Source organism: Eubalaena glacialis, chromosome 17 (assembly GCF_028564815.1).
Source record: "Eubalaena glacialis isolate mEubGla1 chromosome 17, mEubGla1.1.hap2.+ XY, whole genome shotgun sequence".
NCBI lineage: Eukaryota > Metazoa > Chordata > Mammalia > Artiodactyla > Balaenidae > Eubalaena > Eubalaena glacialis.
Genome location: NC_083732.1, coordinates 89,283,583 through 89,310,404, shown reverse-complemented (window position 1 = coordinate 89,310,404; position 26,822 = coordinate 89,283,583). Strand labels below are relative to the sequence as shown.

Below are 26,822 nucleotides of genomic sequence, written 5' to 3'. Positions count from 1 at the left end.
CGCGACAACCCCACACCCGCGTTGTGGGCGGAGCCAGCGCGACTATGCTCCCGGCTCCCGGCATGCAGCGCACGCCCCCGGCGGGACTCCCGCTCCCGGCGTGCCGCGCGCCAGCGCATGTGCATGGGGCTCGCGGCGGCGTCCCCAGGCGGCGGGGGCCGTGCGGGGCGGGGGCGGGGCCGGAGGCGGGGGGTTGCGCTGGTGACGGGAGGACGCGCGGTCGCGGCGCACTGGGCCGGCAGCGGCGGCCGCGGAGGGCGCGCACCGAGCGGGCGGCGGCGGCGCGGGAGAGCCGCGAGCAGCTCACGCGCGGCGTGCGAGCCGGGATGAGGGGCTGTGGCTGCGCGGCCCGCGCGCAGCCTGCGGGTGAGAGCGCGGGCGGTGGGCGGTGCGGGCCGGGAAGATGGCGGAGAGGCCGGCGCTGTGGCCCCCGCCCGGCCTCGCCGAGGTCCCCGGCCCGGCTCGCGAGGATACGGGTCCTTGGCGACTGAGGGGGCGGGCGGTGCCGCGGCCGGGCCGGGGAGGGGCGGGTTCTGTGTGTAGAGGTCCGGCTGGGCGGGGGGGGATGCGCAGGGGCGTGAGGGGCCCAGGCCTCGCGGGGCCAGGGTGTGAGGTGGGTGTGGGGTCTGGCCTGTGGGTGGAGGTGGGTGAGAGTGTGTCCGTCCCGGGGTGCGGGCCGGTGAGTGTACCCGGCCTTGGGGTGTGAGCGTGCCCGGCCTAGGGTGGGCGTGAGTGGAGTGCCGGGCCTGAGCGCGGGGTGTCGGCGCGGTTCGGGTGCGCAGTCGGGGAGGTGCGGGGTCGGGGAGTCGGGACGCGCGTGTCCGGGTGCGGGCCGTGGCCTCCGGCCCCGCCGATCTGGCCTCTGCAGGGAGGCGGGCTGGGGCGTCCCCGCCTTCCCTCCGGGTCGCCCTCCCGGAGCTGGAATTCCCTCGGTGGCCCCCCGGTTGCGGGATTGGTGTGGGTGGAGGCAGTGTTCCGCGCGAGGGCCGAGATAGAGGCAGGTTGTGCGCATCTTGGGGGTCAGGACGTCTTTTATTTTAAAACGTGCAGCTGGCGGCGAGGCCGCCGCAGCTGTGGGTGTGTTACATGCTGCTCCCACCAGCAGCTGCTGTGGGCGCTGCGCAGCCTTCAGCAGCAAAAATGCGGCGTCCCTCACCCGCTTCGGTGTCCTAGGGTTTAACCAAACCTCCTGTGACCTTTGCAGAAACCTACAGTTGCAAGGCTTCTTGTTCCTCCCCTGGTGCAGACAATAGGAGGTTTGTCTTTGAAGCCAGCGAGGGGAATTGCACCCTGTACATCCTGGGTGCCTCTGTAAACAGCAGGTGGTTCCCGGTCAGCGGCTCCCCTTTCACAGTGAGCAAGGTGTGTTTCTCCTCGTTGGGGGAGGGGAAGGAGATTTGATAGGGGTGAATGTAAAGCAAGGAGACTCATTCCGTAAAGCAGCTTGGCGCGGACTGTGTGCCCCGCGCGCTGGCTTGGGAATGAGCAGGGCCCTGGGTCTCCCTGCCTGCACTTTGTCTAGTCAGCTGTCTGGAGAGGCTGGAGAACAGAGGGGAGAAGAGGGCGGCTTCTGGAGCTAGACTGCTTGCCTTTGAGTCGTGACTCTTCTGTTTACTGGCTTTGTACTCTGCCTTTGGTTCCTCATGTGTAAAATGGGAACACCAATAATATTGGGCTCCCAGGGTGGTTGTGGGGACTCGGTGAATTCATTGTGCCTTGTACGTTGTCAGTGTTGAGAAAAGTCAGGAGTTGTTATCGCTGCCAAGATCTGGTTTCCAGGGTGCGCTCGCTGGGTTGGCAGTTTCGTCTTAGTTTAACACTAACTTGAGGTCTGTGGCTCTCTTTTCTTGCGCAAGCTGGGGTCATATTTGGAGAAACAAGTCTTTATAAAGGTAAACGAGGAACAAATCTCATGTACTTAGATAAATTATCATATAGAACTGTTTTTAAAAATCTTTTTAGAAGAAGAAAGCTTCTAATGAACCACTCTAGAATCCTGCAGTACTTACTGTCCTGGGAGGTAGATAGGATTGTCGTTGACAGAAATGAGATGTCGAGCAGTTCTTGGGTAGTTCTCTACTTGAATTAGACTATCAAAGCCATTGTTGTTATACTTTTTTCTTTTTAATTAAATTAATTAATTAATTAATTTTGGCTGCGTTGGGTCTTTGTTGCCGCACGCGGGCTTTCTCTAGTTGCTGAGAGCGGGGGCTACTCTTCGTTGCAGTGCGTGGGCCTCTCATTGCGGTGGCTTCTCTTATTGCAGAGCACAGGCTCTAGGCGCGCGGGCTTCAGTAGTTGTGGCGCACGGGTTCAGTTGCTCCGCGGCATGTGGGATCTTCCCGGACCAGGGCTCAAACCCGTGTCCCCTACATTGGCAGGCGGATTCTTAACCACTGTGCCACCAGGGAAGCCCTGTTGTTATACTTCACAGTGTTATCCTTGTAACAGAAAAGATACTTTATTAACAAACTCTAAGTGACAGCGAGGGCATAAGCACCAGAAAATGAAGACTTGGTGTTATCAGTGCTGTAACATTCTGTCTTGCTAAGCTGTTGGAAGGAATAACGTAACTTGCTTCAGAACAAAGTGGGAAAATTCGTCGTGTTTCTCAAGGAGATGGTTCTCTTTCTCAGGTCTAGGGAAGGTATCTTAGGCTTACCCTAGATCACTTCATCTCATCCCCTTTATCTGTGTGACACTAAGACTAAGAGGGAAGCCCCCACTTTAAGGAGAGTCTTCTGGCATTTGTGGAGTCTAAGGTGGAGAACATTTGATGTTCAGAGCGAATGGTAATGAAATAGCTTCTGTGAGCAAATTTTAAAATATCTAAAGATAGATTTAAAAATGTCCATCCCCGCCTTCTTTCCTGCATGTGTGCTGGTGTGGGCTGTCCTTGAACAATGTAATAACAGTGAATTCAGTGTCTTGTTAAGCCTCCACCTGGTTCTTTGTCGCTTTTGAAAAAAAATGTCCGTGTAAAGATGAAAAAATGAAAAAAATGTTTCACTATGAGAACATTCTCATAGTGAAATATCTAGTTTTACTAGCAAAATACCTTTGCTGTGCCTGTTCACTGACCCATGTGGCCATTTGTTGAGGGTCTTACACGCTCCCACTCAAAGTTGGCTTTGTGGGTGTCCTGTCTCAGGAGCTCAGCCTGGGTGTCGCAGCGCTGGGCCTGGCGACACCTGGCAGAGCTGAACTGGGCTGCCCTGCCTGGAGGCCTCTTCTCTTGTTACCCTTCTTGCTCCCCTGGTAAAGTCTGCACCCTCAGCTGTCGGCTGTCTCTGCCCCCTCCTATGCCTGCCTCACCGTGCCTCCCATCGGCCTCTGGGACTTGCCCTTGATGTTGCCTGGCAGCTCTGCCCTGCTCCCCGAGGTCGTTTCTGACCCTGACTGCTGTCCTGCAGCCACACTGTTTCACCCTGCTGAGAAGAACCTCCTCCTTGGGCCTGCAGCCCTGGCTCACTCCTGCTTCCGCTGTGCTCACGCCTCAGCCTTCCCAACACTGCGCCAGATGAGGGTCTGTAAGCTACAGCCACTGACAGCCCCTTGGCCTGTCTTTGTAAATAAAGTTTTATTGCAACACAGCCACCCTGGTTTATTTTTGTATCATCTATGGCTTTTTTGGCAGACTTGACTAGTTGCAACAGAGACTTCATGGCCCACAACACCTAAACTGTTTACTATCTGGCCCATTTTCAGAAAAAGTTTGTTCTAGAAGTTCAGAGGCAGAAGGATTGCAGGGGGCTGCAGTGTCAGGGAAGGCTTCAAGGAAGAGGTGGTCTTTGAGCTGAACCTCAGTAGGAGGTGAGTGGGGGAAAGGATTGAGGACATTGCAGCACTACAGACAGAAAGTGTTTCAGGTCTTGGGAGTAAAGGCAAGAAGGTGGCTCATGTGTGGTCTGTGGGGGTTAGAAGTTTGTATAAGGAATAAGAGGAAATAAGGATTATAACGTGAAGATCTTTGAACTTAGGTGAAGGACTTTAGATTTCAGTTCTCTGGCTATAGGGAGCCACTTCAGGTCTGTGAGTAAGGGAAGTCCTGATAAAATGGTTTAGGAACATTTACCTGGCTGTGATGCGTAGGATGGGTTGGAGAAGGAAGAAATCAGGGAGTTTATTGGGCAGCTTTCTCTAGAAAGATTGCAGTAACAACTCAGAGGTTTATTTCTAGCTCACATTTCATTTGCTTGAAGCTCTTTTCTGAGAGTCTTCATTGCTGGACTCGGGGACGTGCCCTTGTTTGGGACACGCTATTCTTATGGCAAGAGAGTGGCAGAGACTCAGCCTCTCTTTGAGCTTCAGCTTAGAACTGGAGACTCAAGTTCCGTGGCCAAAGCAGGTCACCTGGCCCAGCCCCGGGGGAGGAGATACGTCCCACGGCCAGGGGCAGGCTGTAGGATGGACAGCCCTCTTACAGGGAGGGTGGCCAAATAACTGGAGACAATGCTAGGACCACCCCAAGGGAGAAAACGAGCCCATTTAGTGCGCCATCTGGGGTCCACGTGCCAGCCGCACTTCTTCCCTTAGCCACCTGCGCGGGAGCCCTGCAGGCCGCTCAGGCCTTGCCTCCTGCTTCACTTCCAGCCTTGGCCGTTTGGTGCTCTGGGACCGTCATGTGCTAGGTTCTCGCCTGGAAGCCTGGCCTTCTGGGTCCTCCCGCAGCCACCGCATCCTGCTGTCCCATGTCTTGCTCGTCGTACCTTCCAAGTCGTTAATGACTCCCCCTTCCTCTGTCAGCAGGGCCAGCTGCCAAGCGGGGCCCGGGCCCTGTCTCGTCCGCACTGTGGCTGTGCCTCCTGGCTGGACTCCCCCCCTCTGTCCTCCACGCAGCTGCTCCGGGGGTGAGTGCAGAACAGTGTCCTCGTCCACGGGCGCTTCATCTGGACACATTTTTGGTTGTCCCAACTGGGAGCAGGTGCAGCTGGCAGCGAATGTGTGGAGGCCACCCTGTGGCACCCAGGACGCTCCGCGGCTGAGGAGCAGGCCCAGGGCCTGTGTGCCAGTCGCGCTGCTGCCCTGCCCTCCTCCCCGGCTCCCCGTGCCCCCTGGACTGCTGTCCGTGGCCCGGCGTGCCCCGACTCGCATCCTGCTCCCCGGCGACACTGGCTGAGCACCACCAGGCCCAGCCCTGCTCCGCATTCTCTCCTCCCCTAAAACAAGCAGGGCTCGGGTGGCTCCTCAGCTCCGTTGGCCCTCACTGGGGCCTGCCTGGGGCCTGATCTGTCCCCATGCCAGGCAGGCTCTGCACAGCCTCCAGTTGTCTCCCTCTGCACGGGGAGTCCTCGAGGGCAGTGGACTCAGTGCCTCGTGTAGCATTTCCTTTGTGTCTTAACATCAGCAGGGATGAACGCCTTTGGGTGGGAGTCACCGTCGTGCTTCCCAGGTTGACACAGCAGCGGCTCTTCCAGCTACCTGAGGCCTCTCATGTCTTGCTTTCCTAAGTGTAAATGTTTTAATTCTCATAGATTCTTTTCATTTTTGCTCCCTAAAAGGTTAAAAAATTTTGTACTACGTAACATATTCAGGGTTTGAAGGCACAGAGGGTGCACAGTGTAGCTGTCTGTTGCCTCCTTCCCTTCTCTGCCCCCAGAAGCCTGGTCTCCTGGAGGCACCCACTGCATCTCCTTCTAGAGATACTTTGTTGTAACTATGCATGCAAACATGTATATGTATTCGTTTTTTCCTGCTCTTTTCTTTTAAAAAATTTTCTTAACCTCGCCTTTTTAACTAAATGTGTTTGGGTTTGGGAAGTCACTCCATATCAGTACATTTTCCAGTTCATTCTTTTTCATGACTACATCATGTCTGGCTGTGTGGAGGTGCTATAATTTATCTAACCAGCCCCTGCTGGTGAATGTCGTACTTTGCCCAGTTAAAATCAGGCTGCAGACACAGCATTGTGCACATGTGCCTGTGGGGCCCATCCCTAGAAGTAACATCTCTTTGTTTAATCACTGTTGATTCTGTTAGATCAGGTTTTGCTTTTGTTTCTTAATGTCTTTAACTCTGTACTTTCTTTGGTCATTTATTTCTCCCAGTTATCTGTCTGTATTTTAAATAATATAGTATGGTCAGATTAAGTGAGTTTCTCAGTTGGAAACTGGCTCACCTTTCATGTGTTCTTATAGGTAGGAGGAAAACATATCCACACAAAAACTTGAACACAAAAGTTCACAGTAGCATCATTCATAATAGCCAAAAAGGGGAAACAGCCAAAATGTCCATCAACAGATGAACGGACAAAGTGTGTTCTATCCATACAGTGGAATATTATTTGGGAATAAAAAGAAAGGAAGTACTGATTCATGCTACAATGTGGATGAATCTTGGAACATTATGCTGAGTGAAAGAAGCCAGACACAAAGGTCTGGCTTTGTATGGTTCCATTGATATGAAATGCCCCAAATAGGCAAATCCATAGAGACAGAAAGTAGATTAGTGGTTGTCAGGGGCTGGGAAATGACAGCTAAGGCGTATGGGGTTTCTTTTTGGGTAATGAAAATATTCTAAAATTGACTGTGGTGAAGGCTGTGCATATCTGTGAATATACTAAAATATTCTAAAATTGTATGCTTTGAATGGGTAAATTGTATGGTATGTGAATTACATCTCAATAAAGCTGTTAAAAATAAGAGTGATTAGGATTATTTAAGAAGGGAGCATTCCAAGGGGGGACCCAAGGCCTTAGTGTTGACTCTGTCCTGGGCTTGTGGTGAGAAGTCCAGTGGGCAGCACGGTGACTCCCGGATCGGCCTTTGAGATACTGGGTATAGTGGACACAGCACTGTTCCCACTGCAGAAGACTTGAGTTCAGCCTTGACTCAGTCCCCGAGGAGTGTGGTCCATCACAGGTAAATCGATCAAATCGCTTAACAGCCGAACCTCGGCTCATATCTGCGGATTAGATTATATCTGTCCCGTCTATTCTCAGGGTGTGTTGTGAGGCCGAAGTGTGACTGAATTTCAGAGGACTCTGTAAATTACTGAGTGTTATACGTGTATAGGGTTCTAAAAAAGTAATTTCAACACCAAGAGGTCAAGTCAGCAGAGCACGTTTTCTGTCCTCTTGCAGACTGGTTGACCCGAGTGTAGCCGGCTGCATTGTGAACAGAACGATGTGTGGCCCCAGGGTGCTGGGCTCAGGCCTGGGAGCCCCTCATCTGGCCCCCACTACTTGAGCCTATTTTCCTCCTTGGCTGCACTCCTCTGTCTGTTCTGCCTCTTATCTCGGTCCTTCCTGAAGTTCCTGGAGGCCCAGCACGAACCAGAGATGTGGGTGCTTCCTTCATGTGTGGAGCTTCACAGGAATGTCATCCTGAGACACTGCTGGTGGTTCTGTTACAGTCCCTTCAGCTGCTTCCTGGGACTTCTCTGGTGGCCAGCATGTGCTTCCTAGCCATTGGGATTGTGCGAAGCATGTACAATACAAATTTCCCAGCCGACAGACTTCAGGTTGTTTGTGCATCCGATTGCACGTGTCGTGGCAGCTTCTGGACTCTAGATACTGTTTTTCTATTTAATTTTGGTGGTGTTGGCCTTTTATTTTGTATTCAGAATTCAGCCATGCTATGAGGATTCCTACTTCTTCCGACTCTGAGAAGCCCAAGAAGTAGGCTCTGGTTCCCAAAACCTGGGAGGGGGTAAACTGTGGGTCCCAGAGACCCTCATTTGCAGGGATGTGCAGAAAGCCCAGTGGCCGACCGCCAAGGGACAGTGTGTGCCTTCCTGCCTGAGGCCACTGGGGCCCAGGATGGTGTTGCTCGGGGGTGGAGCCTTCTCTGTTGGTTTGGCAGGATTTTTTTTTTTTAATTTTTATTTTATATTATAGTTGATTTTCAACGTTTTGTTAGTTTCAGGTGTACAGCTGAGTGATTCAGTTATACATCTACATATATCCATTATTATTATTTTTTAATAAATTTACTTATTTATTTTTGGCTGCGTTGGGTCTTCATTGCTGCACGCGGGCTTTCTCTAGTTGCAGCGAGCGGGGGCTACTCTTTGCTGCGGTGCGAGGGCTTCTCATCGCGGTGGCTTCTCTTGTTGCGGAGCACAGGCTCTAGGCACGCAGGCTCAGTAGTTGTGGCACGTGGGCTCAGTAGTTGTGGCTCGTGGGCTCTAGAGTGCAGGCTCAGTAGTAGTGGCGCATGGGCTTAGTTGCTCCACGGCATGTGGGATCTTCCCGGACCAGGGCTGGTTTGGCAGGATTTGATGTCTGCTTCTGTTTGCCAGGCCCACCCACGTCCATCCCATGCTCCTGGTCTCTTCTGTCACCTGCTATGTGCCAGCCATTCGCCAGTCAGTTGCCCAGAGATAGAGATACACCAGGCTCCTGGTGGGGGACATGGTGGTGTGGATTCTGATGATCTCACGTGGACAACAGTCAGGGAGGAGAGTGTGGGGTCTCGGGGCTACCCCTAGGGTGGCCGCTAGCCTAGCCTTGGGGGTACAGAGTTTAGGTAGGCTTTCTCATCTAGAAAGGAGGGGTGTCTGACCAAGTCTTCGGGGGTGTTAACCAGGCAAAGGAACAGCATGCCTCGGGTGGAGGTGGCGGGCATGAGCAGGGCACAGCACGGTGTGCGTGAGCTTCCAGAGCACTTCGTGGCCGGAGCGTCCAGTGAAGCAGGGCCGGGCAGGGTGGGAGATCGGTGAGGTAGCCGGCGAGCATGTTGGTGAAGCTGAGGGCTGGGACGGCCTCCTGAAGGGCGGCGGCCCTCGTCTCCGGTCCTGCCTGCCGTACCCGGGATGCAGGTGAGCCCAGCGTGGGGTCCCCCATGGAGCACGAGAAATGACACCGGCCACATTAGCTACGTAGTCCTTAAAGAGTACTAATGTTAGGAATTTACGAACTGGAGTTGACATGAGCTTGGTATGTGGATGCCCCGTGGGTACTGGGAGAAGCTTGGCCCTGATGCTTGGCGACCCTGCCGGCTTCCTCCTGAGCGTGAGACACGTGGGTGGTCGGGGGCTCCAACATGAGGGGTGTGAGCTCTACTGGCAGCAGCATCGTTGCACTTGGATCAGGTGGTCGAGCCTCTCTGGTCATCTGGTCATTGATTTCGTGAGGTGCGGGGCTGGTGATGCAGGGGTGAGGCCCTTGCCTCCGGAAGCTTAGAGTTCAGTGCAGGGAACAGACGTGCAGTTGACAACTGTGGTGCTTTTATTTATTTATTTGTTTGGCTGCGCCGGGTCTTTATTGCCGCATGCAGGATCTTTAGTTGTGGCATGCGAACTCTGAGTTGTGGCAACTCTTCCATTGGTCTGTGTGTGTGTGTGCTTATGCCTGTACTACCTTGTCTTGAATACTGTGGTTGTATAGTAAGTTTCCAAGGCAGAAAGTGTGAGTCCTCCACTTTGTGCTTCTTTTTCAAGATTGTTTTGGCTTTTCTGGGTCCCATGAATTTCATATTCAGCCTATCAATTTCTGCAAAAATAAGGTCAATTTTGATAAGGATCTGCTGAATCTGTAGATTAATTTGGAAAGGTTTGCCATCTTAATGTTAAGATGAACATTCCAGGACTTCCCTGGTGGCGCAGTGGTTGGGAATACGCCTGCCAATGCAGGGGACACAGCTTCAAGCCCTGGTCCGGGAGGATCCCACATGCTGCGGAGCCTGTGCACCACAACTACTGAACCTGTGCTCTAGAGCCTGCGAGCCACAACCTCTGAGCCCGAGTGCCACAACTACTGAAGCCTGCGCACCTAGAGCCCATGCTCCACAACAAGAGAAGCCACCGCAGTGAGAAGCCTGCTCACCGCAACAAAGAGTAGCTCCCGCTCGCTGCAACTAGAGAAAGCTGCACGCAGCAAAGAAGACCCAACAGAGCCAAAAAAGAAAAAAAGATGAACATTCCATGAACATGGGATATCTTGCCATTAGGCCTTCTTTAATTTCCTTCAACAATGTTTTATAGTTTTCAGTGTACTTGCACTTCTTTTGTTAAATTTCTTGCTAAATATTTTATTCTTTTCAATATTATTATAAATGGAATTGTTTTCCTGATTTCATTTTCAGGCTTTTTATTGCTAATGAGTGTCTTTTAAAACTTTTTCCTTTTTTCTATTTGAACAAAAGTTCAAAATTTAAAAGGTATTAGAGTGCAGAGTGAAAAGTTTCTCCCACCCTTACCCTTTGGCCATCCAGGTTCCTCCCTGGAGGTGGCTGGCTACCTTAGAGTCTTGTTTGTCCTAACAGGGATATTCAGTACATGTATAAGCAAATTCATATGCGTGCTCTCTTTTTCCCCATTAGGTTGATAGTTCCAAATGAGCAATAAAAATTATACTCTTCAAAACTTTTAGTGCATTCATAAAAAATTCTTTCTGAAAAAGTGGGGAGTGAACAAATATAACTTCTGTTCCATCTTCTAGTTTTTGTCGGTTTTCAGGGACCAAGAACTCACTAGCTTTTTTGGATTCTGAGATGAGGCTTAAGAAACGGCTACAACACGATTTCCCTGATGCACCTGGCTGGCCTGCTCAGCTTGCTCAGTGGCCGGGCCGTCGCCTTGTCTAAGAAGTTGTTACTGTCCATCAAGTCTAGGAAAAGTACTTTGAAGCTACCTGGTGCCTGTTACCATTGTTGTGACCTGGTGTGTATGCGCCAGGTGCTGTTCTGAACCCCCTCTGTGTTTTATGTAATTTATGCCTCTGAACAGTCCATGTGGTGCGTGCTCTTGGTCCCACCTAATAGATGAGGACCCTGAAGCCAGAAGGGCCTTGCTCAGGTCACATGGCTGGGGCAGCATCAGCGTGCAAGGCCTTTCCCTTTTAGCCTCAGAGTACACTTGTCTTATGTCATGTGGCCTCCCTGACCTCAGGGTGTAAACATGCTTTTATTGAGACTTCTGTGTGCAGCACTGTTCTCGGCGCTGGGACATAGCAGTGAAGAAGACAGGCCAGTCCTCGCCCTCACAGAGTGACAGAAACTGACTTCTGCCGTATGTCAGGAGGTGTCAGTGCTGCAGAGAAACAGTGGAGGAGGGCCAGGGAGATTGGGACGTGGGGTGCAAGTCTCAGTAGGGGGTTACGTGGGCCTCGTTCACAAAGATGATGAGTCTGAGCAGAGTTAGAGCAGATGAAGTAGGTAAACTTCTGTGGGGAGGAGGGTTCCAGTCAGAGGAACAGCCAGCACAAGGCCTGGGAGTTGGAGCGAGTGTGTTGTGCTTGAGGGACGGCCAAGGGGCCCCCGGGGGGGGCTGGGCCTGAGAGTGTGTGGTGCCAGCGGGAGGGGGTGAGAGCAGGAGGGGGTACGCAGCGGAGGAGGGGGCCTGTGGGGAGTTCGGGGCAGACGAGGAACACCGTCTGATCCGTCTTCAGTAGCATCCCACCGGCCACTACTCAACAGACGTGGGGGTGAGGGAGGAGGTGAGGAGGCTGGTGAGGAGGTGACGGCAGCAACCTAGGTGGGACGGGTAGTGGTTCGGCCACAGTGGTAACAGGTGTGGTGATAGGACTTAGACTCTGGAAATGTATATATATTTATTTGTTTGTTTATTTTTGTCTGCATTGTTTCTTTGCGCGCGGGCTTTCTCTAGTTGTGGCGAGCCGGGGCTACTCTTCGTTGTGGAGCTCAGCCTCTAGGCGCGCAGGCTTCAGTAGTTGTGGCACATGGGCTCAGTAGTTGTGGCTCACGGGCTCTAGAGTGCAGGCTCAGGAGTTGTGGCACATGGGCTCAGTAGTTGTGGCGCACGGGCTTAGTTGCTCCGCGGCATGTGGCATCTTCCTGGACCAGGGCTCGAACCCGTGTCCCCCGCATTGGCAGGCGGATTCTTAACCACTGCCCCACCAGGGAAGTTCTGGAAATATATTTTTTTATTCTTAATTTTTTTTCTTCATTTTCCTTTATCTTCTTTGCCGAGGTTCTGGACCTGTTTTGAGGCTGACCGTTAAGATTTCCTGACGGAATTGCAGGGGGCACCTCAGGAGTTTGGGCGTGCTGCATTTGAGAGTCTGGAATCACTGCGAGCTGGCGGTCAGAGAGGAGCGGGTGGGCGGGAAATCACGGGCGTGGAGATGCAATGCAGGTGTCGAGCCTGGGGAGCCCTGGTGGGGTGGGTGAAGGTGGAGCAAGTGGGGGGATACTGGGGAGGGGGGGTGATCCTGGTGGGTGGTGGGAAGGCGGGTGTGTGGTCTTTGGTACCCTGAGCTGTTAGGTCATAGAAGCAAGGACAAGGAACTGCCTTTGGGCCCAGGTCATGGTCATTGGTGATCTGGAAGAGCAGATTCGGGGGTTCATGTGTGTGTGTGGCGGGGAGCAAAAGCATGTTTGGAGTGGTTTACGAGAAAATGGACTGAAGAAATTGGAAGTGGTGAGTACAAGACACCTCTTTCAAGGATGTTTGCTGCAAAGGGGCAGTGGAAGGTTATTTATTCATGTCTTTTAAGATGCAGGAAATGACAGTTTATGTGCTGATGGGACTGCCCCCTTAGAGAGGAAGAAATGATGTAGGAGGGAGATCCCCGGGAGTTGGGAGGTTGCGGTGCAAGTGGGGTGGCAGGAGGGCCAGGGTTTGTGCCAGTCCATGGCGGGCCTGTGGACATCCTCCTCTGATGCTTCTTAGAGTAGGAAACGGTTCTCTGTTGAGAATAGGGAGATGGGAGGAGATGCTGGAGGTTGGGGAGAGAAGGTGTAAAAGGGCCTGAGGAGGTTGAGATGACCAGGCGGAAGGGGAGGCTGGGTACAGTGCTCTGTGGGGTGATGGGCCGTTTCCATTTTCTTCTTTATCCTTCTGAGTGAATGAACCCCAGGGATGTGGGGATTATTATTCAGAGCAGGAGCGGGACGGGGAAGGGGAGGCCTGGTGAGGAATCCCGGTGGAGGCCTGGCAGCGGTGGGGCTATGAAGAGGCTGGAGGGAGGTGGGTAGGAAAGAGCCCAGCAGCAGCCCAGGCCCAGGTGAGGAAGTGGACCTGCTGCAAGCCTCTGTCATCAGCCGCTTGCAGCCAAGGCTGGAACCGCCAGGCCAGAGGTCCATCAGTCCCATGCGGCGCCACCTCTGGGGTGAAATTGGGACAGTCCGCTTCACTGTTGCATCAGAGCCTCGGACTTTCTGCCCTGTCTGGTCGCTGGCTCTCACCTTGGACAGCGAGGTTGTTTTATAATTTAAATAGTATCATGTTGCTCCCCTGCTTAAAATCCTTTAGTGGCTCTTACACTTAGGACAGAATTTAAAATCTTAATGCTCTTTTTGAGGCCTTGTGACTCTGCAGTCACCTTTCAGTCCGTGGTCCCAGGGCTCCAGATGGTGTCAGGGCCCTGCTTCCTCCTCTTGGAGGCTTCAGCTTCAGTGATTCCTCCTCAGAGCTGGTTTCGCAACCAGTTTAATGTAGGTCCTTCCTGCTGTTCTTCCTCTTAGACCTTATTCTCTTAGAGCGCTTACCAGAGCTGACAATTGTGTACTCACTTGCACTTGTTCGCTATCTCTTTCTTCTGTAGAGTGTGCAGACAGAGGCTGTCAGTTTTGTTCATCACTGTCTACCAGAGCGAAGCACGATACTGGCACATAAGCACAAAATAGATATTTTTGGAATGAGTTAATGAATGCATAAATGGGAAAAATAAATAGTGGGAGAAATTTTAATAAGATCCATCAGGAGTGCAAGAGATATTACCAGCCGCTGCCATACATAATTTAAAATTTAAAGTTATTTGAATGATGGAAATTAGTGTCACAGCGTTCAGAGGTGAGAGTGCCCAATGGGGTGGGTGACGCTAAGCACTGCTTCTTAATGGGTGGATGGCCTGGTTAGAAAGGGAGGAGCGGGGAGCCCACAAGTGGGGAACAAGCACCAGGTGGAGTGGGGCTTGGCAGGTGGGAGGCGTAACTGAGGAACAATTAGCAATATGTTTTTATTGGAACAGAGTAGGAGTGGGAAATGAGTCTGGACCAAGATGTTAAGGTGGGCATGCTTGTACAGCTGTGCTGTCCAGGACCACGGCAACCACTAGGCATGTATGGCTATCGAGCACTGAAATGTGGCTCGTGGGACTGAACGTTGAATGTTATTTAGTCTTTTTTTTTTTTCCTTTTTGGCTGTGACGCCCAGCATGCAGGATTTTAGTTCCCTGACCAGGGATCGAACCAGAGCCCCCTGCAGTGGAAGCGCGGAGTCCTAACGACAGGACTGCCAGGGAAGTCCCGAATGTTATTTAATCTTAATTAATTTAAATTTAAGTAGCCACAGTAGCAAGTGGCAACTGTTTTTGAACAGCATAGTTCCAGAAGATGCTAGTATAAGAAGTGTCCCTTTATTTGGGGGGCACTGTTGAATGTTTATCACGATGAAAGTGAGGTGATGTTGGCTGTCCTTTTGGGAGATTCTTGAATCTGACAGTGGGGGTGAGATGCGTTGGGGGAGGGAAGGCTGAAAGCATGGAGAGTCTTCTGTTATTTAACCAGAGGCCGGCATGAGAGGCCGTGAGGCTGTGAGAGCAGGTGGCTAGTGGCCAATGCCAAGCTTCATGGATGGGATGGGCAGTGGTGGGGACGTGGGCCAGGGGTGGGCACAGGAGCACCCCGCACCTTCGAGCCTGGGGGCCAGGCCGGTGTGGTGCTGTGGACAGAAGTGGCTGCACTGAAAGTACACGGGGTGGTTGGGAAAGCCATCTGCACGAGAGTTCCATTGGGAACACTCTCCAGGGCGGGCCTGCCTGGCATTTGTAAGGTGAGGCGGACCTGACATTTGGGGGAGAGGTGGTCGGCAGAGACTTGGGACTTAGTTACAGAGAGGTTGTAGTGGGAACTGTGGGAACAGAACCAGGATTTCAAAGGATAGGGTGTAGAGGGAGAAGAGCCTCGCGGTGTCCCACAGTTGGAGGGCATTTGAGTGGTGGAGCTCGAGAGGCAGTGGGGGAAGGGGCGAGAGAAGCAGGTGAGGGGTGGGGGTGGGGGCCGTGAGCTGTGACTGTGGGTGGGGCACTTCAGCCAGAGGATTTGTCAGAAGATTGTTTGGAATCCTCTGGTCTCTTGGTTTAGACCCCATGAAATAGTCTAAAAAATGTCCTCCATTTAGACTCTTGAACTTTGACTTAGAGGTAATCCTTGTCTCTCCGCACTGAGATCCTAGGGCTGGTGATGGAAAAAGAAGCCCTTGTTAGTCTCAAAGATATTTAGTTGGGATTAAGACAGGACTCAATGGAAATACAAAGTTGAACCACGTGAAATTGCAGTTTTTGTAGGTAAAAGCTGTCAAAAAAATGCCCATTTCATATGATTCTATGTATTGTATAAAGCAAGCATTCTTCAGATGAGCAGCTTCACGGCACACGTAGGGAGTTATTTGGTCGTTTTCCTCCCAGCCTTCACTGTGTTGATCCAGTGATGCTCATCGCACCTGAATTGTCCGGGTCAGCGTCTTGCTACTTATCTAGATAGCTACACTTTTGTCTCCTTTCCTTCCTTGACAAATGTATGAAGTATTAATTACTCTTCATGTTGGATTCCCTGGGAAGCAGACTCCAAGATGGAGATTTGTAGGAAGTTTACTGGGGAGCACTTGTGGGGGGTGTGAAGTGTGAGGGACTGGACAGAAGGACGAGTGGGAGTGTGACCCCTTAACACTATTGAGCCTTCCAATCCGTGAACCTGATACACTGCTCTGTAAATTTACACCTTGTAAAACGTCTTTCCTCAGTACTTCGTAGCACTCAGTGTACATATTTTGCTGAATTTATCCCTGATATTTACTAAATATTAATATTTACTCAATATTCGGGACTTCCCTGGCGGTCCAGTGGCTAAGACTCCACGCTTCCACTGCAGGGGGCACGGGTTCGATCCCTGGTCAGGGAACTAAGATCCTGCATGCTGCATGGCAAAAAAAAAAAAAAAAAAAAAAAAAATTACCCAGTATTAAATATTAATATTTAAGTTTTTTTGTATACCAATAATCTTCCCTGTGAATAAAGATAGTTTTATTTCTTCCTTTCAAATCTTAATGCCTTTTATTTCTTTTTCTTGCCTTTTGCACTGCCTGGGCCCTCCAATAAAATGTCATACAAAAGTGGTGAGAGTGGGTGTCCTTTCCTTGTTATTGATCATAGGGAGAAAGCATTCAGGGTTTTACTACTTAGGATTATATATATAACTATAGGTTTTGTATATATACCCTTTATCAAGTTGAGGAAGTTTTATTCTATTCTTACTTTACTTTGAATTTTATTAAGAATGAATGGTGGATTTTGTTAAATGCTTTTTCTGCCTCTACTGTAATGATCATATATATTTTTTCTTATTTAATTGGTTAATTACACTGATTAATTTTAAAAAAATATTTATTTATTTATTTGGCTGTGCTGGGTCTTAGTCGCGGGATGCGGGATCTTTTTAGTTGCGGCCTGTGGGACCTTTTTGTGGCATGTGGGATCTAGTTTCCTGACCAGGGATTGAACCCGGGCCCCCTGCATTGGGAGTGTGGAGTCTTAATCACTGGACCACCAGGGAAGTCCCTACAATGATTAATTTTTGAATGTTAAAACAACCTTGCAATCCTGGGATAAACCCCACTTGGGTATGGTGTGTTATCCTTTATAGCTGGATTCAATTTGCTAACATTTTTTTTTAATTTTAAGGATTTTTGAATCTATGGTCATGAGGGCTATTGGTCTGTAGATTTTTGGTAATGTCTTTGTCTGATTTTGATATCAGTGTAATATTGGCTTCATTAAATGGGTTGAGAAATGCTTCTAGAAAGTGGAAGTGGAGGAATTTGTATAGAAATGTTATTTTTCTTGGATGTTTGGTAGAATTTATCAGTGAAAACATCTTGGCCTGGAGTTTTCTTTGTAGGAAGGTTTTTTAAAAAAATGAATTAGTTAATTAATTTACTTTTGGCTGCACTGGGTCTTCATTGCTGCTCGCGGGTTTTCTCTAGTTGTGGCGAGCGGGGGCTACTCTTCATTGCGGTGCGCATGCTTCTCATTGCGGTGGCTTCTCTTGTTACGGAACACGGGCTCTAGGCACGTGGGCTTCAGTAGTTGTGGCACGCGGGCTCAGTAGTTGTGGCGAGCGGGCTCTAGAGCGCAGGCTCAGTAGTTGTGGCGCACGGGCTTAGTTGCTTCGCGGCATGTGGGATCCTCCTGGACCAGGGCTGGAACCTGTGTCCCCTGCATTGGCAGGCGGATTCTTATCTACTGCGCCACCAGGGAAGTCCCAGAAAGTTTAGCTAAATTTTTAACACTATTTTGTGGGATGTTTATCTGCCCCAACAGGTATTTGTCAGGAAAACATTGTTTTTTTCCTGCAGTACTTCAGCATTTGTTGTTGTTGCTGCATCTGTATTGAAGTGTCGCTTTGTACGTGTGCCATGAAAACTGCCTTCCCTCATTCACCCTTTGTGTGGAACTGAGCCGATCACAGGCGAAAAAACAGGCCGGCCGCAGCTTGTTTGGACTTGTCTGAGTTTAGCAAATCCTTGGCATCAGGGAGCCTCTAACAGGGCATAGAGCCTTTGATGTGCCTTGCAGCAGAAACAATTTTCAGTATTTTCTAAATAACACTTGTAATATATTCTATAAAGAGCAACTGTTCACATATTTCTCATTCAACACTGGTAACCCATCCTGAAAATCAGACATTCTACTTGAAAACAGAGTCTATTTTTCATCACGTTAAATGGGAGAATGTATTAACTCATTCATTATCAATCAATTTCCTAAAACATCTTTGAAACCCTGGTAAAAGACCTTCATATAAGAAATAGGCTATCATGTTAGAATGTAAAAAAGGGTTTCCCTGTTTTCCAGACAAGTGATGCAAATTATTTGCTGTTGCTTTTCCTGTGGTAACGCCTAGAGCCTCTGCGACTCAGCAGCAGGTGCCCTGGTGACACTTTTATTTTTTTTAATGTTTATTGGAGTGTACTTGCTTTACAATGTTGTATTAGTTGCTATTGTACAGCAAAGTGAATCAGCTGTACATATACATGTAGCCCCTTTTTTTTTGGATTTCCTTCTCATTTAGGTCACCACGGAGTATTGAGTAGAGTTCCCTGTGCTCTACAGTAAGTTCTCATTAGTTGTCTATTTTATACATAGTATCAATGTGTATATTTTCAGAGGTGAACGCAGCATGCTTCTCCCAATTGAATTTCAAATCCAACCTGAGGTTTTTTCCCTGCATGTTGTTTTGAGGAAATTGTTGATTTAGTTTTTTGACATAAATACAAATTTTACCCCTTTAATAACCAAAACTGAAATACATATTAGAATAATTATATGATTTATGAACTTAAAAAATTTTTTATTGAAGTATAGTTGATTTACAGTGTGTAAATTTCTGCTGTACAGCCAAGTGAGTCAGTTATACATGTATATGTATTATATATATAGTCTATGAACTTTTAAACTATCAAAAACCAAAAGATATTCTACCAAAAAATGTTAACCAGGATGATTTCCATGGGGAAATACAAATATGCCTGTATTTGTAATGTGGTTAATGTTAATAGATGATGAGGTTAAGAAGTTATTTCTTCTGTATTTTGAAATAATTTATATGGTGGAAATGAAATTTAAATTAATTTAAAAAATGTCTGGACTCCAACTCCAATTTTTCATGCTGAAGATAATTTTTTAAGGAAAGCTTACTGGTTTTCAGGTAAGGATGGCAGATTGAACACATGTATACAATTTCACTCTCTCCCAAACTCTCTCCCATTCTGCTAAATGAACAGGAAAGTGATGTTTAAAAAAGTCAAACTCACAAGGCTGAGTAAAGTGAGAGGGAGACAATGGTAATAAAGTTTTGGAAGCTGGGAGGCAGATGGATACGTCATAACTGACTTAGCAGATCTGAGAACGCCAGGTTTGGTGCTGGCAGTGAGGAGAGCTGAGAACTAATCCTGTTTGCACCACAGAATCATCAAAAGGCTCAAAATTTAGAGGCACCAGGGACCTTAAGGAAGTCAAAGAGAGAACCACAATGATGAGCAGAAAGCAAGAGGCTAACAGGAAGGGTCAGGAAGATTGGAGAGAGACCGAATGGAATCTCCAGAAACAAATGACAGTTGGAATTTAAAAACTAACCAACAGGCTAAATATTAGGTTATAAGCAGTTGAAGAGAGGCTTTGTGAACGAGCTGAAAGGAGTTTAATAAGAACAACAAAGAGTTAATAGAATGGAAAGTATGATGGAGAAGGTGATTGAGGGGTAGAGGACAGAGTGCAAGAGTTTCAGATACATTTGATTCCAGCCCCAAAAGCGAAAATAGAATGGAGAAGAGACAATGTTGGAAGAGCTGTTGGCTGGAACTAATGACAGATGTGATGGTGGAAAAATCGTTTATTTCAAACAGGATAAATAATGTCCGTGTTGAGAAACATCACAGCAACGCTCCAAAACACCAAAGACCAAGACAACGTTTCAAGCAACCAGAAGTAAGAGCTCTTCCAGGGTGCTGACGGGTCCTGATTGCCGCTCCTCAGCGATCACGGTGCCAGGAGGACGGTGGGAGCGGCCTGAGACACTGGCCTCCTGCAGGGTAGTCTCCCAGAGCAGGGTGGAATGCTGTTTTCAGAGAAACAAAGAATCATCAGAGAAAGCATGAGTTGCAAAATGGAATGGTTAACAAATGATAAATATGTTTGCATGAAATAATTATACTTTGTAGGGTTCAGAGAGAGACTACACAGCAACAGCAGGGGTGCCAGATGAAGCAGAACCCAGATTTGGGGTGGGAGAACAGAGAAGAGTACTGAAGTCTGGGAACCCTGTCGAAGGGGCTCGACACGCTGCAGCTCTCCGGACAGACGGACGGCTCGGACAGATGGAAGCCTCGCAGGGCTTTCAGAGAGAAAGAGAGAATTGAGCATCCGAATGACTTTTGCAGTTCTCAGTAGCGGTTCTGGAGTCTAGAGGTCTGGGAAGCAGTAAGTTCAGAATCCGATGGAAGGTGACCTCCAGGGTGGTGCTCTGCCCACTGACGCGCCCTGTCCTCCCCGTCCTGGAAACGACCAGGATGCTCTTTACCGTGTGCGGTGAAGGCGGCCCCTGGCGACGGCAGCGCCCAGCGGTGGAGCGTGCCTCTGAGCGTGTTCCTCGCGCCCGCGCGTTTCCACAGTTCTCCGTGGCGGTTGCCACCCCAGCCGTTCAGGAGCCTTCAGGCATCAGCATCACGGCACCTGCATTGCAGGCGACGTTAGGAGTGCTAGGGGCCAGGACCGGTTTCTTCCTGTGCTCCTCCCTCACCCCAGAGGCGGGAACAGCTCGAGCCGCCCAGGTGACCTGATTGCCAGTTTCTCCCTTGTTTCCTTTACATGTTCCCACCCCTTTCCCGGCACTGCTGCTGATTCTTCACTCACATTTGCTGGTATTTTGGAGGTTTGGGGTTGGTGTGGTAGGAACGGGGAGAGAAAAGTAACTTTATATTTTGCGTGAGGAACCAGGTGTTAGGCGAGGTGGGAGAGAGGGACCCAGGGCGGTGCTGTGGGTACCACGTGAGATGGGAACAGGGCGGGACAGTGCCAGTGGGCTGGGCAGGTGGCGATGGGGAGGGTGGGTTCTGGGAGAGGCTGCAGTACTTGGCATCTTCCTAGGATAACTGGCCGCCTTAGAAATAGGAGACTGGAAAGCTCAGCTAAGGAAATGACGGTGGGTGGAGCAGCGCAGGCCTGATGTAATCAAGACTCTCAGGTGCCCGCAGCACTCCTTGAGTTGGTCGCTTGATGTCTTTGGTCAGTTTGGGGACATTCTTGGCCGTCATCTTTTCGCATATTGCTTCTGGCGATGGGAACACGCGTGGCGCCCCTTCTCACGGTTTCCGTGTGTCTGTCTCTTCGGTTTTTCCACCCTTTTCCTCTGTGTAGCTGCGGTTGGACCATCTATTGGCTCTTTTCCCAGCTCCCCGAGCTGCGTCTGCAGTGTCCATCTGTCCATGAACCCAACGGTGGAGTTCTCAGTTTCAGTTTTTGTGTTTTGCATGTGAGCCCTTTCTGTGGATTCCACTTCTTTGGTCTTGTCATCTGTTTTCATGAATCCATCGGTCACGGATATTTAAAGTTAACGCCTTGTTGCAGAAGTCCCAGCGACACTGTGGGCCCGGCCCACATGGACCCCTAGGGTGCTGCCGGCTATGCTGCCACTCGCTGCCTGCCTGCCCGCCGCCTCAGCCAGATGCCCAGGCTCAGCACCTTCCCCCCGCCCCCCAGGTCCCCGGAGTAGGCTCCCTTCCCCCAGGGTCAGCCGGGGCCTTGGCCCCTTGGGTCCTGGCTGCTGTGTAGCATTTCCGTGCCTCCAAGTAGATTTCTTTAAACCTTTTTTCTAGATTTAGTTTTCTGGTTGTCCTCAGCATGAGCTTTGCCTGCTGAATGCGCTTCCATCATTGGATGGAGAGTGTCAGGTGGGCATCTTAAAACAGAGATGCATGTGACCACTCAGGTCTTCTCACCTGTGATGCCCCTGAAGTAGTGCCCGCTGAGGCAGAGAAAACCATGTGACCGGTGGTGCAGAGGACTTGGGTCAGCGGGCGCCGAGGGGCCTGGTGATGTGTCGCAACCCTGCAGCCTCTGTGTGGATTCCACCAGCTGCCTGGTCCCTTGCTCTCTCCTCGAGGCTTTTGCCGTGGGAGTTGCAGCCCCTGTCTCGAGCCCTGTCTGCCCCAGCGCAGGGGCTTGGCCACGTGATTTGTGCTGATGCAGGGTGGTCCCGGAGCCTGTGTGTGTCATGACAATGTCCTGCCCGAGAGGCTGAGTTCCAAGCCTCATTCTGGGAAGACCATGCTGCTCGTGGCCTTCATATGGAACAAGCAGAGTGCAACAGTGCTTAAGATCTGGGTTGTTGGTCCCTGTGCTGGACGTGGCCCCGCCTGGTCTTCACAGTGTGGAACTGCTGCCCTTTATGTGTGGGCCAGAGTGGGAGCTGGTGCCTCGGTCCCAGTGGTGAAGGGCGGTGACTGCAGGAGGTCTGTCTAGCCCACATTGCACTTATGACTTTTACAACTAATGCAATTTAAATGCTTCACATTTTGAATTATTCTATTAGCAAATGCTCCTGACAGTTGAACCCTGGCAGCTATCACATCATCCAGAATAAACCCTTCTTTTGTAACTGGCCAAACTCTCCTGTCTCATGTCTGCATGACCCTGGCAGTCTCGCCTCAGGCAGGGGGGCCTTGCAGAGCTTCATGGGGTCACAGCCTCGCAAGGGGCTCTCTGGTCGCCCACGTGGTGCTGTTGTCTTGGTCACTGCAGGTCAGGATTCAGCGTGAGCTCAGAGCTGGGCAGAGCTGAGCATCCCTGGGACACTCATGGGGGAGGCAGCGCTCAAGCCAGTGCCACGGGCTGGGCAGGCTTCCTGGGGGCTCCCACCCTTCCTTGAGTTTGGAGCCTGTGCTTGGACGGTAAAGGGTGTGGGTGCAAATCCGCCCTTCACCATCCCTGGGCAGTAGGGCTTCACTTGGTCGGCGCCTGCCCATCTCCCAGAGGGACACGTGGAGGCTGGTGTGCGCAGGGCAGTGCGGGTGCTGGGGAAGATCCATGGGGACTGGACGCTGGAGGAGGTTCGGCCTCAAGTGGCAGCCACGGTGTGGTCCAGGAGCTGTGGGGTGCATGTGAGCCCCGAAGGGTGAGTGCCCTGTGGAAACGTAGGATGGGCAGAGAGGCGCTTCACACCTGCTTTTGGTTATTAGAGGAGAAAGGAGGTTAAAAAAAAAAAAAAAGAATCCTAAGACTTGAGGTAAGCATTCTGAATGCTAGTGGCACTTAGGACAGACTCGGGAGGAAGCCCGTGGGGCACCATGGAGGTTCTCCCAGGGCTGTTTGAGAAGTAGTTGTGTGCTTAGATCCTCTCCCTCGCTGCCTGGAGTTGACAGCTGCCCCTCCCTGTCCCAGGAGGCGTGTGAAATCTTTCCTCCTGGGAGAGGAGACAGAGGTCACGGGAGCGGGGACTCTGGCACCGGTGAGGATGCAGGTACCTGCCCAGGACTTTGGCGGCCAGGCCTTTCCCTCTGCACCAGCTTTTGGCGGGGAGAGTCCAGCCAGAGAGGCCTACTCGGGCCCCCGTCCAGTGGTCCAGTGTACCGCCCTGACCAGGCCCAGATTTGGAGCTGAGCTTCCAAAAGGAAGTGGGGAAGCATCATCAACGTCTCTGAGGTGAGAGGACTTGCATCCCCGAGAGCAGGCCGTGCTGTGCAGGAGGGGACGGGGCAGAGTACGGGTGGGAGGGCAGCGTGAAAGGTGCAGTGAAAGAAGCGAATGTAATCATCCGGAAGGAGAACAGAAAGACACAAACAGTAGGAAATGAAAAGACCAGTAGAGGCCGCTCCCGCTGGTCCAGGAGCTTCAGCACCACAGGGTCAGGAGGGTGAGGAGCACAGGGTCCCCGCGGAGGCGTGGGGCAGGCTGGCCGGCAGGAGCGGGGGACCTCCGCGGCACCTCCAAACCTGACGCAATAAACTCTGACCCAGCCAGACAGCCCATCAGCTGTCCAGGTAGGATAAAGGCCTTTTCGGACACATACATTTTCAAAAACTTAGCTCCCACCTGCCCTTTTTCAGGAAACAGAGAGAAGAAATGGGAGCCAGGAAGAAGCTCTCGCAGAAGGGAAGGCGGTCCCAAAACGGCGGTGCCCCGGGGCTGCCTGTGGGTGGAAGGTGCAGAGCACCAAGCCCACGCTGTGCCCACCGGCCGCCTGTTTGCCGGGACCCCGGGCTTACCCTCAGCGGCTGGGCTGGAGGGTCCTGTTCACTTTCCATATTCATCGGCTCCACTGCAGCGCCCTTGGAGGACGCCCCGCTCCATGTGTGCCCGTCTGTGGGCTCCCCCAGCTCCGTGTACTGGCAGCTGAGTGCCTGGAGAGGTCAGGCCGGGTGAGGACGGGCGCCTAGGCTCCGGGGGGGATTGGAGAAGACGGTTCTTGCTTTCTGGACTCGCATTTGAAGTAGACAGGCTGCTCGTGTGAGGACGTCCAGAGTCTTGGTGTGAAGAGAGGTCAGTGGAGAGTGTGTCGAAGGTCTCCCGGAGCAGGGCCTGTCCCTGGGCACCCCACGCTGGGCCGGGACTCTGTGATGCCAGCAGGAGCCTGTCAGCTCCGGCGCACGCATCTCAGTAACAAGTGTTTTGGAGTTTTTCAGCTGAAACGAGGCCCCGTGACGCCACGTCGGTGCCCTTTGCCCACCTTTGTCGTGGGCTTTGCTTTCCAGTGCACGCCTGCTGTTGGTTCTCACAGCTTAAAAGCGAACAAAACAGCTCTTGGCCTCTCCCCAGGCTACCACCCCGCATCCCTGTACCTGGCGCACCTGTACCTGCTGTCCCTCCTCCCTGCTCTCCTGAGCCCATCCCCCACCGCCTGTCTCCGCAGGCTGCCAGCACCCTCTCCACGCGGGCTTCGTCGCCTCCTCGAGCCCTTACCTCTGTCGTCTCTGCTAGTTCGCTGTGCCCGCAAACACGCTGGGCAGGAAAGTGGAGTTCCTGCTGTGTGCTGATTTCTCCTAAGCTTGCGTCCAAAGCGTGGACCTCGTCCCGACCCAGGTGCGTGTGGCCGACCACCTGCTTGACGCGCGGAGTCAGCGCCTGCTGGTGTGGCGGCTGCCCTGACGCGCTGTCTCCCTGCCTCTTGCACCCGTCGTGCTGCCCTGGCTCGGCCTGTGCTGCCACCCAGCTTGCTACTCGTGCCCCCGTCGAGCGACGTGTGGTGTGCGGTGACGCGGGAAATCCGTCGCACGGGGCGCCGCAGCAGATGACGCCCTGCTCTGAACATGTGGAAAACGTCTCCCAGTTTTCTAAGAAAAATCCCGTGGAGCGTGAACCGGCAGCTCTGGGGATCAGGGAGACAGCTGAGATCCCGAGGAGCACGTGATCCATCCCATGGGCGCTGTTTAAAACCCCAGGGCTGACGGGGTCAGGAAGCGGCTGGCGGCTGAGGTTAGGCAGACACCAGAGAGGGCTGGCAGCGCGCTTACCTGCAGGTCAGCTCTGCTCGGGACAGCTGTGGGCCTGATTTTGTCTTCTGCTTACTCTGTTGGTTATCCAGGGAGAGGTTTAAGTTCTTCCGCTGCGGCTGTGTCTGGGTCTCCTTTCGCTCGGGTGTCTGTATGCCTGAGGCTGCGTTGTCCTGTTTCGTCCTCTTTTTGGTGGCCCTTCGTGGTGGCGGAGCGACCATCTGTGGGCATCGCTGTCTCTTCCCGGTGTGAGAACCGCTCTCCAGCTCTGAGTGTTTGCTGCCGCTTTCCTGTCATTCGGTCCCAGCCCTTCATGAGCCTCCCACAGTGGCTTCACTCTGGACATTACGATGACCACAGAGTAAGGAGCCACCCTGGATGCTATCCACGTTGAGGTGACAGGCTGGGTGAGAGCCTGCATGCCCCCAGCCACTCCGGAAGCGCCAGCTCTTTCGGGGGTGCAGCTTTTTGAGGACTTGGTGAATCCTCCTTACCTTTTGTACCGCGGCCTGGAGGGGCAGCCTGCTGCAACCAAGGCCCTTGGAGAAGGGGTGGGATTGGAGACTCCCTTCCACTGTGCCCTGGCCCCCTTCTCCCCCTTCCCTCTCTCTTCCCTGCCGCCTCATAACATCAGCAGGTGTGGGGGCTTAAATGGCCCCAGGAGGGCTCTTTTGATCACCAGTGCATCCCAGCTTTAGGACAAGGGATCCATGTCCTCTCATTTGGACAGGTACCGAGAAGTACCTCCTTCAGGGGTGGCTGGATCCAGATGCCAGGTGGTCGTTCTCTTTTTTCCTATTATTTATTTCTGCCTCCTTTTTTTTTTTTTTTGAGAAGCCTCTCCCTGTTGGGGGCAAAGTGGCCCAGCAGCTGCAGGCCCCGAGCCCCAAGCTGGCGCTTCCAGCAGGCAGGGTGTGTCTTCTGTGATCCTCGGGGACGTTGCTTCTGCCCTGCACCCATCCCATGGGGAGGGGTGCAGGCGGGGCCTCCACTCAAACACCTGGAGGGGCACTTCCCTGGTGGTCCAGTGGCTAAGGCTCCACGCTCACGATGCAGGGGGCCTGGGTTCGATCCCTGGTCAGGGAGCTGGATCCCACATGCTGCAACTAAGAGTTCATGTGCTGCAACTAAAGATCCTGCATACCGCAACAAAGATCCCACGTGCCACAACTAAGACCTGGCGCAGCCAAATAAATAAATAAATATTTTTAAAAAATCTAATGACGTTAAAAAAAAAAAAAACACACCTGGAGAGCCCCAGGGAGCGGGGCTCCTAGCAGACAGGAGGGAGAGAAGCATAGACGGACAGGCCAGCTCCTGTGGCACGTGCTGGGCCCAGCAGGAGCTCCGGAACGTGAGCTCAGTTGCTGGCCTTTTAGAAACGGGACCTTGTCTTCTGTCCTGTAAGGTGAGGACGGACACAGCTGCCGCGTCCCCAGGTGTGCAAGAGGAAATGTGATGGTGTTTGTACAGCTCTTCCCAAGCGTTTTACTGTATACAGTAGGCGCTCAGTAAATGATGTAGCCAGGGCAAGGTCTGTGCCAGTTTAGCTGAGGCAGTTTTGTGGAGCAAGTGCATCTTCACAGGCAGTCGGGGCAGTGTCGTGTTGCACTCAGGCCACCTGCTGAGTTGTGGGTTCCATGCTTCCTGCCCCCGCCCCTTCCTCGTCCTCGTCCTCGTCCTCGTCCTCGTCCTCATCCTCGTCCTCGTCCTCATCCTCGTCCTCGTCCTCATAGCTGCTTGTGGGGTGATTGCCCTTGTGCATACAGAAGGCTGTCTCTGTCGTGACCTGCTCTCCCATGTGCTGCACGGGGAGCGCAGGTGCCCCCTGGAGCGCGGTGGGGTGGTGCGCAGGTGCAGACCGGTGCCCTTGGGATGACTATGGTTCTAGGTTCCTTAGAGAGGACGCCGCAGCAGGCAGCTGCAGCCTCACCTGT

The 26,822-nt window shown here is 51.9% G+C and overlaps 1 protein-coding gene across 6 annotated transcripts in view; it reads left to right on the top strand.

Annotated features, from left to right (window-relative positions):
* The first annotated feature begins 272 nt into the window (after positions 1–272).
* ARHGAP39 (Rho GTPase activating protein 39) overlaps positions 273–26,822 on the top strand; it is a 79,871-nt gene continuing 53,321 nt past the window's right edge. For all 6 annotated transcript variants that reach the window (XM_061172138.1, XM_061172137.1, XM_061172136.1 and 3 more), the window contains exon 1: positions 273–366. The gene's annotated coding sequence lies outside the window, so the exon portion shown is untranslated. The remainder of the gene's footprint in view (positions 367–26,822) is intronic.